Here is a 14470-nt window from a genome sequence, read left to right on the forward strand (position 1 = left end):
AATGCAGCCTTACCCTTTTCCTCCCAGCCTTCCAATCAGATGTTTCAGTCCATGCCTTCGTACCCAAATTTTGCACATTGATCACTCTGATGGTGTGCCTATACAGCCTTGGCTCACTGTGCCTCTCCCACACTCTGTTTCTTAGATACGTATATCTGCATCCAATGCATTTATCAGCAACTCCAGCTTTGGGACTCTGGGAGGGTTTCACACCACTTGGGTTGGAGGAGACAGTGGGGAGCCTGCCACTGAAGAGCAATGGCTCTGTCATCACTGCCCACTCTGCCCAGGCCAGAGGACTCCTCTCATGAGACCGATAGACACGGGCACCAGCAGAAAGCTCATGATCAGCCACGCAACACTTCTTGTCCCCCAGAAGGACGGTGTTGGCCAGGCACTGCAATATGTCACCAGGAAAAATGGCACCAGCGGGGACACAGGGGCACTGCAGCACCCAGGCTCCAGGCCACCAGTGAGAGACCCCTCCAACCCAGAGACTCTCCCCCAGGACTGGATTTCTCTGCCAGCCACTCTGATTTTTCTCTCTCTCTTCCCTTTTCTCTGCATAACCTCCTCACATTCCCCCTGCGTATCCGATAACTGTGACAGTTGTGCCAGGGCACCAGATATGTCCATGCACCTCCCAGTTCCCTTCTTAGATAAAGCCTATACCAATTATGTGTCACTACATGCACGTCCTGAGCCAAGAGAGCCTCGATCTGAAAGAACTACAAAGAAGTACTGTGAAGAAGAAAAATTAAGAGCAACATCCCCAAATCACCATGAAAAATGCAACAGTTGAAGCAGCCAGCTATTGCCAGACAGACCCACTGACATGATATACCATTGCAAAGGTAAAAAACAGTGCTGGTCCTAAAAACATCAATACAGTTTTGTCTTCTCTAAGGATGCTGGTTGTCTAGAGAGTGAAGGATACATCTCTAGAGGGCATGGATGCAAAACTGAGAAATGGGTGCCATCACAGTGAGAAACTCCATCCTAAGCTTTAAGCGTTTTAGGCAGTGAGGGGGCTCCAGGTCATTTGCTGTAAGATTGTTTCTCGTGGATTCAAAATCAGTCTAGCCCCTGTGTTTGGAGGTGGCATTCCAAACACCACTTATTGAAATTTTTGCTGTGAAAGCAACCAAAGCAGCCTGGAGGTCTGTGTGACTGCAGGGAACCCTCTCTCTGAAGCAGCACTGTGTGTTGACAAGAGAAGCTCTCCATGTACAGCCCCACGAGTTCTGCTCAGAGCACCTGTACCTCTACCCCAACTTTTCATTGAAAAATAACAACATCAACTAGCGGGGAATTCACATGGCTCAACCTGACACCACCATTTTTTGACCAACAAGCAGCGTATCACAACACAGGTGAAAAATCTTTCGCACCAAACACCTGCCAGAGACACAACAACGTGTACAAAGGGCTACCTCTGATGCTGGCATGGGAGCAGCCAGGGTGGCAATTTCCTTTAATATTGCACTTTAAGCTCGTAATGACACCCCAAATTCTCCCTGGCATCTCACAACAGAGCAGAAACTCCATGCTGCCGTAGCGCTTGCCAAGCAGGACAAGGCAGGCTTCCCATGAATTCAAGATGGCAGTTAATCCAGTTAGTGCAGAGGTTCCATGTGATAAATGTCCATATTCAGCACCTCTCCTCCTCCCTTCAGCACATCCCAGAGCTTTGCATGGGCAGTGCATCACAGCTATTGGGGTGCTGGCTAAGGGCTGTGATAAATTAAGCTGATGGCCATGAGGTGATGCTGGCAAGTTTGAAACTGAGGGGGAGGGGGCAAGGGCGGGGGGGGGAACGTGCATCCAGTGAAAAGCTGGTGAAACCATTTCCATGAAAGCAACAGCTTTCTGCGTTGCAAAATATGTGTGCCATTGAGGTGAACTGGGCTGCTCAGATCCTCTGACTGAGTGCTGAGGGCTGTCTGCAGACTCAGGAAAATGTTTCCCCCTCCCACTTTTGCCGGTTTAGTTTATTTTGATGTAAAAATATGATGAGTGGGTACATACCTTATTACATGTGTAGGAAACACAGAGAAGGAGCACTTGAGGTGCCACCACAATAATAGAGACAGACAAGGCACCTTGTCTAGCTTTGCCCTTGATTCCCCATTTAAATATTGTCTGCCACAGTTTAGACAAGAGACTTTCTCCAAATGACTTCTGAGATTCAGGAGACCATTTCTGCAGCAACACGTTGATGCTTGCAGGTACCCCGTGGCTGGAGAACACACTTGGTATTACAGAAGCAGTAACTTGTTTAATGGATTCAAATAAATAGGAAAGCCCAGGAGCTGAGGTGGCAGGATCTAAGCCCTGTGCTGAGAGGTGCAGAGACCTTACGGCGAGATCAAATATAGGTCTCACAAACCAGAACAACAGTGCTTTTACTGAGAAGATAATCAAGCCCTGGAGGAAATTACATGATATAAAGCTTAGATAAATGTGAAATGAGTTGGTGGATTTGAGACCAGTTCCTTATGGAAAAGTTTTCACGTCAGAAAAATCACTTGATGAAACTGTCTGTTTAATTAGCAGTTTTGGCAGGAAGCCAGGAGGACTGAAGGGGTGCTGGAGCCTTGTCCCTCACCTTGCCTTCTTGTCCTCTGCAAGGGGTGGTCTGTGCACAGGCTGCTGCATGTAAAGGGCAGGAAAACATGGAGGTGGGACCTGGATGTTGCCCTCGTGACTCCCTGTCAGCGCGCACCTTCCAAGGAAGTTCCTACACATGCCGAAGAGAACACCCAGGGCAGGACAGCATCCTCAGCCTGGGCCTGGGCACAGGCTGTGACGGCAGCAGCGCCATGGCAGGAGGGGAGCTGCCTTGGGTCCTCCCCAGCACATCATGTGTGAGCTCTGCTCTTACAGCCTGGCGTGTGGTTTGGTTGATTCAGTGTCAAGGAGTTGGGTGTGGGGATGAAGGCTGTGTCCTGAGACAGCTGCTGCAAGCATGTCTGCCTGGCTTAGCTATCTGCTGCCTCCGCTTCTTCACTAAGCATCACCCTGGCATTTTTACCTGTGACCATGGATGAATCTAAGTGATCCTACATCCCTTGGTGGAGTCCTTGGACTCTCTCCGTGTCCTGTGAATTGTTGGTTGGCTTCTCTGTTAGCACCCCAGCCACATCTCCTCCCTGCAGGACAGGTGGCTCCCTGCACACCGGCTTCTTGTCCTGCATCTGCTGGGGAACCAGGCTGGAACACCTGGGTCCAACCCACCGAGGGCATCAGGCTTTTAGGTAGTAAGGTCCACATCCCTGCTGTGATGCCCAGGGAGGGAGGCTGGATCCTACCCGCAGGGGCACACTGTGACATTGCCACTGTCCTCACCCAGCACTCCTCCAGCCAGTTAAAGGGACGCAAATTAAAAAATAAAGACCATGTTGTTTTTCCTTCTCCTCCCTCTTTCTTTGCTTGCTTCGTATCACACTGTAATCCTGTACTTTGCAGTTTGTGTCCTTATGTCTACTTTTCTAAATGAGTTAATGTAAATGATTTTTGCTGCAAGGTAGAGCGTGGAAGTCTTACTCTGTGGTGTGCTTGAAAGCAAAATACAGAGCCCAGGAGGCACACAAGCTCCTGCTTCCCTGGAGAGTGGTGGGTTGAATGGGGTTCCTAAGTCCCTCCAAGCATCTGAGCCTCAGGTTTCAATTTTCAGCTCCATTTTCAGCTCCCTCTCCTCCCTGCAAAGTCTGTTCAACAGCAGTGGGAGGTTACAAATAGAGCAAGGCAGCTCATCTGCTGCATCGTGCTTGTGTGATCCATGGGCACGCATGTGTGCGTGCCAGATTCTCCCTCCACAGGTACTTCATGACTTTTCCCAATGTATCCGTGGAGTGAGGGCCATGCGTCTTTCCTGGTCTGTAGCTCCCTCCTCAGCCCTTTGCTGTGCACATCCTGGCTGCAGCTGAGGAAGTAGGGAGCAGCATCACATGCATCTGCACTGAGATTAACCCTGCAAAGTCAGGGACAACAGTTTGTATTTCCTCATCCAAAATTCACTGTCTGGGAAGGCTGCCGGGCCAGCTCTGCCAAGGTAGAGATTTCAGTGGGAGTTTCTGCTCACTAGAGGAGTGATGGGGTACAGATATCACCACCACTTACCTGCCCCAGGGGATAATATTACTGCCTGCTCTGTCCTCTTATGAAATGGTGGCAATAAGGCATCATGCATACACACTCATTGGGTCAGGGATACAGGGACAGGAGGGATGAAGGGAGGTGGGCTCATTTAGTCCAGCCAAGAGGAGGTGAAGGGCTGAATTAATGGTGGCCAAAAACTACCTGGAGGGCAGGTACAAAGGCAACAGAGCCAAACTCTCCTTGGTGGGGCATGTCACAAGGACCAATGGCCCTATAGTGCAGTTTGCGATGCTCTTAGATCATCCAGATGATTTTTCTTTCCCAAGGGGTGGTGTATTCCTACAACAGAGCACAGCATGGGGGCTGGGGTCCTCCATCATCGTGGAGCACCCCAATGAGGCTAAGCACAACGAGGCCTTGGTCATCCTGACCTAGTGTTGGTGACAGTCATGGTGCAAGCAGGCACTGGCCAGGAGCATGACAGGGTTCCCATCCCACTACCCCTTCTAGGACTCTGTGACTCTGGGATATATGAGCTGTAACCAGTCTGGCAAGGCTGTGCCTCAACCCCTAACTGTAGCGGGGGGGGATGCTGGCTGCCTGTGACACAACATGCTGCCTGTTCCCCTTGAAGGAGTCATGACTTCTCCATGTGGGGAAGCAGTGAGGACCTGAGGCTCCCAGAGCCCCTCCAGAGCGAGTCTCCCAGAGCCCCTCCAGAGCAGGGCTCCTGCAGGTCCCTCACGTCTCCCCAGGCTGGGGACAGCCAGAGAGCCGGCAGGAGCCAGAGCCTGCAGGGATCCATGGCCCCGACCTGGGGGGAGTGGTCCTTCACAAGCCCCTTGCCAAGCCCTTCGCACATCCCCTTCCTCAGGAATGCTCCCTGCTTCTTCCCAAGGCAGGACTGAGCCGGGGGAAGGTGGTGTGAGCTCTCTCTGCTCTCGGTGAGAAAGGCCCAACAGCAAATGGCCTAATAAAATAAAATAAGGCAGAGTAAAAAGAAATACCAAAATCTTACACCCCTTCACATGCAGGGCACACTGTGTTTATGCAGCATTGGATAGACCCAAGGATGGATTTCCCCACGGCACTGCGCATATCCCATCCCTCAAGAGAATTTCCTCCTTTTTATATTATATATTATATATCTTTTATTCTATCTTCTTAAAATGGCTATTTTATTACGCGACTGGTTGTCGGGCCTTTCTTATTGAGACGCAGAAATAACCCTCTTTACGACCTCACCTCACCTCACCTCCCAGTGCAGAACAAAGTCTCCCTTGCACGTGCTGGAGCCCCTTCCCTTTCCAGAGCCCAGCATTGGTTTTGGCTGTGGCTGCTGTGCTGGCTGCAGGCCGTCCCACAACTCGCTGGCAAAGCCCATTGGCAAATGCTCTTGTTTTGTAGAGACCCTTTTCCTTTCTAACAGAAACCGTGTGCTCCACACACTGCAGTCTCTTACCTGCTCCATCCAAACCATGTGGGATCAGAGCACTGCGTCTCCTGACCTATACCACACGGTATTTGCAGAGCAGCTGTAAAATAATTAATTGAATATAATCATTGAGAGGATGTTCATGTTTCCTGCACACTTACACACCACTTTATCTTGATCATGCCAGCGCTGGTCTATCACTCTCTTTTTAATGAGTTCCCAAAACATTCCCATAAGCAATATCCTCAGTTGTAAACCATAAAAACAAACTAGTCCCTCTATCTAGACACACTGTGAGAAGTTGAAACCAGCCCAATGGTCCCTGGGGAAGGAGAAGAAGGGCTTCTCGCTGTGCCGGGTGCATTTCTCATTGGCTCCAGGCAATTCCTGCTCTCCCCAGCAGCAAGATTTGGGGAAGCCATGGATTTGCTGTGGTTTTCTCCTCCTGCTGGCCTGATTGGGTCAACTGTTCTTGTCCCATCCACTGCCAGGCTCGAACAGCCCCAGCTGGGACATACAACCAGCAGACATCCTTGGAGTCCACATCTGATCTAAACACACCCAAGGTGCTGGGGAGCTGCCAGGGCAGACAGCTGCCATCACTCTTCTAGGACAGGGGCACAAAAATGTCCCTGTGTAAGAGAAATTACACCAAGAGTCAGCCCAGCAAACGCCACCCTCTCTTACTCCAACGCCCTCCAAGGAATTGCCTCATAAAAATGAAGCTATATCCCTGCTGACACCATGCCAGAGTGGACCCACAGCCTCTTTTGCACTGTGGGAAACCAGAGTATAAAGAGACCCAGTACCTTTATAGAGTTTTTCCCATGGCATCTTGCAGGGAAAAGTAAAGACACGGTAAAGGTCTGGCTTACGGCCTGAGAGGTTTTAAATTACCCACCCCTTCAGCAAAATCCCATGACACTGATACAAGTTATGGGACAATATCTTCGAGCTGTTAGCCTCCAGCTACGCCATGGTGAGCAGGCATCCCAGGTTTTCAAGCCCTAGCCAGGTCTCAGCTGGATAGGACAGAATCCCACCAGCTCCCAGGGCCACAACGATGCTCCAGAAAACATCCCCAAAGCAGCTCTGGAAGACATGAAGGCAAACGTTAAGTAACTCATAAATAAAATGAGATACTTTTAAACATTTCCCTGCTACAATACAACATTTCTTAATGCTGCCTAAGTGAAGTCACTTGCAGATGAGTTATGGAGGACTTCACCTCGTGTCTGACTCTTCCTTGTCACAGCATCTATGTCAGGCGCATGGGACTTCTGCAGTCATGAGCTGGGCCTCTTCGTCACCTGAGGGCTGGTAGGTATCAAGCCCATCACCTTGTGAATGACAAGCGGCTCTGCTGCCCTTAGATAACCTCTTTGTCAGAGAACCTTTCCTTCTTGGTGGAGCTTCAAGTGACAAGCCAAGTTGGCTCTTCTCTTCCTCCAGGTCCAGAAACCAAAGGACGTTTAAAGGGTGGTATCACATCTACCTCCCATCAGTGGCGGCTGCCCCCTCTCATCTCTTGCAAGAGGATTGCAGTGCTGGCCCATACCTCCATCTCTCAGCACAGTCAATGCACGCTTCAGGTATTCCTTCTCCTTGAAGGACAGCTGTGGATTCTGCTCAGGTGAGACACTGGAGCATGGTTCAAAGAACAGCTTTAGCCCCCTGGAAAAGACAGAGGTTGGGGTCTGGTGGATGCTGCCTCCCAGGTGTGGGGCAGGCCACCTGGCTGGGCCACTGAAGGACTAGGCAACAGGCCAGTGTTGCAGTACCTGATGGATAGCTTCAAACTCTCATCCTGCTGTCCCTCACTCCATCAAATCATACTTAGGGACTGTCTCTTCATCTCCTCCAAAAGGGCTTTGTTTCCCACCACGGCCAGTTCCTGTGAACAGCCGATAATGAAATGCTTTCATCATTCCCATGTAGTTGATTGCATAACAAGTAGTTTAGAAATTACAAGCTATAAATTCTTCTGGACCAAAGCTTCCACATTGTCCGAGCCGCCTGCCAGGCAGAGGGGCATCTGCGTAAATAGGCTTGTTTACAGTCAACCAAGCGTTTGCATCTCAGGGGATCCAACCAAATTCCTCTCCTGATGACTGCCAAACAGCATCAGCAGGAACTCCGCTAGCAGTGGGTGGAGCAGCAGGTGCCCTGCTTGAATCTGTGCTCAGCCCAGAGGGCTGCAGGGTGCCCACAGGTCCATGTCCTCTTGAGGGTCGAGCCTTCTGGAGAAAGGTCAAGCTCATGGGACACATCACCTCTCTCAGAAAGAGCAAGACCAAGCATAGGGCAAGCATGAAAACTCAGACACAATTCCAGGAGCTGTGCAAGTCTTCTTGGAAGGCAGCTTAATGCAAGGAACACAGGAACCACCAGGCACCAGGGCTGAGAGTTGACAGGAGACACACAACTGCTTCACTTCTTGCCCAGTGATTTCTCTCTTTCTCCTGTGCCATCACAACTAAGAAGAAGGAGCTAGCACCCTGTGGCACAGCCTGGCATTGCTCTGGGGACAGAAATGGGCTCCTTCCTGCAGGGCTCCAGGCCAGGCACCTCTGGCACCCCCAAGCTTCCCTGGGCTGCACGACACAGCCTGGCCACAGGGCACTGTGTGGGGAAAAGCAAGTGACACCTGAGGAAGCCTCAGGCAAAGCAAGCGGGGAGAGAAACCGCAACTCTGGCATGTGCCCTGCAAGGGGGCAACTCACTGTTGGGGCTCAGAGCCTGATCCACACTCCAGACTGGGACGATCTGCCCACTCTGATGAGGCAGAAAGCAGGTACTTCTCTCTGGAAAGGGAACACTAAGAAAATGGTAACTCGTCCTGGTGTTTTGGGGTGACAAGCCTGGGAGAGAGCAGGAGACTCTACTCCCCAGGGCAAGGGAGAGGGAGGTCCCTCCTGCCAGCACCATCCCCAAGCTTCTCGGCTCCACTCTGCACCCAGGTCCCTAGCATTGTGCTTGTCCAAAGGCACCCAGCAGTCCCTCGTGGCTGTCTTCCTCCAGCCAGAGCTGCCATGCAGCTCCCCGGCTCCCCTCTGCCAGCACCTGAATTGCCACACCAGCTGGCCAGGTGCCTCCGGCCACTGTCCCCTGCAGCTCTGGGGAAATAAACGACTGCTGTTTCACCTTTTCCTTGCCGCCAATTTGCTGCTCAGCCAGCTCTGCTCCTTCGGCAGCTCACCTGACCATGCAAAAAACCACTTGTCTTTCCACCCTGGGGTGGGACCTGACGAAGGCAGATGGTTCCAGCCTTCATTTGTCCTTGACCCTCCCTCCAAGAAGGTGTGTGGACCCCTTCCACACAGGCAGGAGGCTGAAAGACAAGCTCAACTGAAAGCTGTTTTCACAAAATAAAGCATGTCACCTTGGCATCCCTAGCTGCCCTGGGCCAGTAGCAAGAGCAAGGACTTGGGGACACACACTGACTACAGGAAACTTCCTCCACACACATGTCAAGTTAATGCCCGATGCTCCCACGGAGACAACACTGCAGACAGGAACACTAGAGGAAAGAAACCCCAAAACATTGGTAGCTTTGGGCTGGCATCTGGGTACCATCCAGAGATCAAAGTGGTGAGAAACGCTGGTTGAGATGATGGGTTTGCATAGCTCTCCACAGGTTGCCTGAACGCTGCAGAAGGCTATTTGGACCCATGAACATACCAAGGACATTTCAAAGGATTGTAAAAGATCTAGTCTATGATCTGGGAATTGCCAACATCCTCACACGCTTTTTAAGGACAGGGGGTTTAAAGTAGTGGAAACGAATCACTAGCCTTCAAGAAGGTGCATTGGGGAGGGGTGGGAGTCTTAACCTCAAAACCCAGATGTTACAAAAGGCCAGAAAGCTCCCCCAGCCTGGAGGAGGCACAGCAGTTTGTCTGGACCGAGGCACACTCATACCTGGAAGTCTCTAGAGCAAAGGCTCCTCTCCACACGGTGTGGATGAGCACTGCTTTCTCCCACCCCATTCTTTTGTGAGAACCCTCAATGGCTGGTTTGCTCTTGAACACGTTCATGATGCCACTTGATGGGATCCAGCAGCTTTTGGAGGCTGTAAATTAATGGCAGGATAAATCAGGTATTCTGGCACAGGAGCGGGTTGCATCTCTATCAGGCAGGGCTGGTGCTGCAGGCAATGCCTGCCAGTGCTTTCTAAAGCACACTTTCCAAAAACGTGCCTTGAGGGGATGGATTCACAGCCCACAAACCCCAGCATGTCCATAAGCCCAGAAAGAAGAACATCACCAGAGAGGCTGTCAGTTGGCTTGTTGCACAGCTGTACAAGTCAAGGACCTGGAGTCATGGCTATAGGAACGGCACCCCAGGACCATCCGGGCAGCCAACTGCAGATCTGGAGACACCAGCAAGGCAGTATGAGAACAGGAATCATACAGCAAAAAACACAAAAGTGCCCACATCGTAATCATATGACAAGCCAGCTGGTGCACCAGAGCCATCTCTACCACCAAGCCAGCTGTGCCCATCCTCCTGGACACCCCTGGGGACAGAACACCTTCCCAAACAATGCTATGGGTGTGGGAGGAAGGAAGGGAAGCAGGAGGTCCAGCCAGGCATCGCGCTGCTTCCACCAGAGGCAAACAAGCAAGCTGGATACTGGGAGGCAGGCTGCTGTAAAGCAGGGTGAATGTAGCCCTAGTCCACCTGGAGATAGGTCTGCTGGTGTTGGACCACAGCATTGTTACATTTAGAAGTTGCATAACCTTTTCTAGCTACTCCTTACTCGTCCTGAGGAGGCAAGGTGCAGAGAGCCCTGCAGAGAGATTGTACCTGGGGTCTCCCTGCAAGATACAGGGAGGCCCAGAGAGAAGATGGTAGTCACTAAAAACCTGCAAGATTAGAATTTGGTGGCCATTTGTTGCTGGTTTTCAACAGAACAGCAGCCAGCACTTACTGGATTATGTGGGCAGCTAAAGAACCATTCTTGCCTCTAACTTCACTGGGAACCAAGAACTGGCAAGGATCCTCCCTCTCTGCAGGTGATGACATGACAGAGTCCTCCATGGTCAGCAAGAACCGATGAGGGGGAAGCCAACTTGCTGAGAAAAGGGTAGCCAGGAGACTTGCAGGCCAGTCAAGGGAGAAGAGAAAGCACGCTGCATAATTGGAACAAGCCATCACGAAAACAATCCCAAACTTAATTCACTTGGATGGGACTTCACATGGTGCTTAGAAGAATTAGCACTTTATCTTTGCAGACTCAAGAAGCAAGAACTCGTTCTGACATTGGTTGGACTAGATGATCTCCAGAGGTCCCTTCCAACACTAACCATTCTGTGATTCTGTGATTCTGTGATTGTGCAATCACCAATTATCTTTTTTTGCCATTTTTTTTTTTTTTTTGGAAGACCCAGCAAAAGAGGCGGCTTTACAGCTCGCCATGGGAACTGCAGTTGTGGACAAGGAATGGCTGATATGTCCCTGGGAGGTCAGTCTCTAGCAGGTGGTCAGGAAGACACAAACCCTGCACCCAGGGACAGTGTGGATCCAGCTGTGCCCTGCTCCTGAACACCTGGAGGCCAGGTTCCCTGGGGGGGCAGCATCACAGGCAGAGTGGTGCCCCAGTACCCCCACTGGGGAAACCCTGCCTTGGTGCCACCCAAAACAGACCATCAAAGGAACCGGCGTGACTTTTTTTTTTGGAAGCAGATACAACTGGAGGGCTGTAGTTAACCTTGGCCAAACTCTTCCATTGTTATTTTACTGTTGCTTGATGTTCTGAAAGATATTTAGAAAAATGACTTTAACTGTCCTGTGCCAAACTGGGCGAGGGTGAAAAAAAAATGAAATTTGGCAGACATGTTGTTCATTCAGCATGTAGTTTGGATGCCGTCCAGTGACTAACACAGGAGTTTTAACTGATCTGGGAGACTAAAAACCATTCACAAATAATTTGATTTAGGGTCACTGTGATTTCTTTTTATAAATAATTTTCATTGAGAAGTATTTTTTTAATTAGGATCGACAGACCTAATAGCAACTCTATTGTGTGCGCAGTTCATCTTTCCCATCTTCATAAATGACTTACATATGTGGTGTGCTAGTTTCTTGTTCACTGCACACGATGGGGCTTGTTCACGGAGCAACCAACGCCTTGCAGACAGTGCACAAGCCATGCTGGGCACCTCTGAAGACCCAGATGGAAAGCAAAGGAAGCTTTCACCATCCTATTACATGCTCCGGTCCGGCAGCTGGTCTTAAGCCTTTGCACAACTTCAGACATCCCACGCGGCTGTAACCGCCTTCTAATTGCTCCGGCTCCTAGAGATGGGGACAGCAACTTTGCTTTGATTGCTTTATTGCTCCAAGTCCCATCACGATTCAGGAAATACTCTGAACCAGAACATCCTCCCTTTTCCATGGTGGGAGGGCTGAACAAGGACTGTCCCAAGGCAAAGATGTGACACATCCTGGCAAAAACCTGTGTTCAACGGCAGGTCTTAGCTCGGTCGCCCCCTAACCCAGTGGATCACCCAACTAAGCCAGATCAGATCTGGGAAGACTGCAGGAGAATTTGGAATGGCAGAAGAATGGCTGAGCGATTCGAATGCATCTTTCTTGGCAACATCCTCCATGTGTGACAGCCTTTTCTTTGACTCGCACAATAACAATTGCATCTCAGCCACTTTTGTTACAAATCTTATCTGTCGTTTGAATGGCTCTTAGATTCCCTCCTGTGATTATAAATGTTCGTACAAGTTCTTGGAGTCAGCAAAGTTGTTGTTTTGTAGCTGAATAACAGGCCTGGGCTCCAAACTTTATGATGCTCGCTGTAATGATCAGATATGTTCTTAAAAGCCCTCCGAATTGGATTTCAAAACAAAAGTCCCATTGATCTTAAGCCTGAAATCCCAGCCATGACTCTGAAAACCTTCTCCCGTCTTCCAGACGAACCGAAACTGGTGCGATAAAGCATGACTGCAACAGTCAAAGAAAAGGTTTATCTCATGAGAGAAAACTACCAAAACTTGGTCTTTAATTTAGAGTACCAGAACAGGGGCTGAAGGGGATATAATTGCTACTGAAAGACACATGGAAGGGTAGAAAACATGAGAAAACCATACGAAAGCTCTGAGATGAAAGTTGCGGAGCTGTGTAGAAGCCCTTGATATATTCAGGCTTGGGATTAAAAGATTTCTGATTTTCAGAGCACAGAGGTTGTGGGATGGGTTTCAGCAGCACGCACAGAAGAAGCCAACACGAAGCCTGATAAACATATGGGACATATTGATACAACTACACCAGCAAGGGAGGGCAGCGTGTGAGCAAGGAGGTCCCTGCAAGATCCCTATCCAGTCTTTGGTCATCAGCACCTGCACAAGATATGAAGAGATTCCCCCGTCTCCTGCTTTTGTCTATCGCCTTTGTCCATCCTGTTTTGCACCTCGCTTTGTTCAAGCAGTCATCCCAAGGCTTTCCTTGGCCACGTTACCTTGTTTGAATGTTGGGCAGATGGATGCAGGTCCCTGCAGCACAACCACAGCCAGCCAGCCAGAAGGGACTGCTATGGTAGAGGTCCTACTGAAAAAGATTACCTGTTGTGAAGAAAAAAGCACATTTTTTGCTTTGTCCTGTTTACTTAAATAAGCAAATGCCTGTATTCAAGCCAAATCCAGACTCCAAACCAGAGTATTAGGTAGTTGCTGTGACTAGCAACACAGAAAGGCTGGGCAAGCAGGGTCCCACCAACTCCGTCCCACCATTGGCAGGTTTGTCCCCAGGATCACCAGTATCCATCTGGAGTGCATCCACTCTGAAAGCAATAACACTGGCCTGTGTTGGGGAGGGAAAATAACCTCTGCTGCAGGCCACCCTTGATCAACATCATCACCACCAGAATTCTCACACCACCGTGGTCAGAGACAGACTTGGCCATGCGCTTCCTGGGTGCCAGGATTTCACTAAATGCATTTCCTCAGCAGTTACAGATATTTACCAGCTCCTCTGAGTGAATAAAGCAGTGGGTTAGGCTCATAAGGGTACCTGCTGGTGTTAACAAGAGGCATCATTGTTAGGCCTCAGCTAAAATTGTTTAATGTCATTTGTCTTAAGGATAAAAAGAGTAAATCGAGAGGGACTTGCTGGAGTATTAACCCTCAGCCTGCCACAGGGGTGCAGTGCAGCAATGCTGTCCTGGCCGCACAGTTCCCATGCCAGGGACCCACAGGGAGAGGTCTCACGTTGGGCTGGGCTGAAAATTAAATGTAGCGTCCACGTTACCGCCATGCGTCCTGGGCATTCAAGGCATTTCTGCAAGCTGACAAGAGAGCTGCCTACAGCTTGCAAGCTGCATCTCTGAAACATTGCTTCTGTATTAAAAGGGAAGTTTTCCTCTCTCTGTTGTTTCTTGTTACCCACGGAGTCACTTGTAACAAAGGCTTTAAGCATAATGATAGGACAGACTGGGGGTTCCCCCCATAGTAACCAACTTAAGCCTTCGCCTCTTTCTCCTTGCACACCCTATTTCCCCCTGGCGCAGAGCCATGTCTCACCGGCAACCCTGACACCCGCCTCGCCACACGACAGCTCTTGGTGCGCCATGCTTTTCTGGATGCCTTTCGTGCACCTCACCCTCCTGGAAGCAGCAGGGAGGGGATCTAAAAACAAACAAACAAACAAACAAACCCCACAAAAAAAAAAAAAGACACTTTCTTCGCCACCCCAGACGAAGCCTCCTCACTTGGGCTGCAATTCGGGCTGTGGGCTTCAGGGCTTGGCAACAAGGGCTGGAAGCAGAGGGATTTCCTCGATACCCCCCCCAAAAAGCGGCAGTATAATAAAAAGCCACCGGTCACCCCCGACGGCGCTCCCCACCCCCCCCGGGGGCTGCTGGCGGGGCCGGGAAGCGCCGTCGATGCACCGGGGGTGGTGGTGAAGGCCCGGTGCTGAGCGGGG

This window comes from Charadrius vociferus, unplaced genomic scaffold (genome assembly GCF_000708025.1).
Source record: "Charadrius vociferus isolate BGI_N301 unplaced genomic scaffold, ASM70802v2 scaffold828, whole genome shotgun sequence".
In the NCBI taxonomy this organism is placed as follows: Eukaryota; Metazoa; Chordata; class Aves; order Charadriiformes; family Charadriidae; genus Charadrius; species Charadrius vociferus.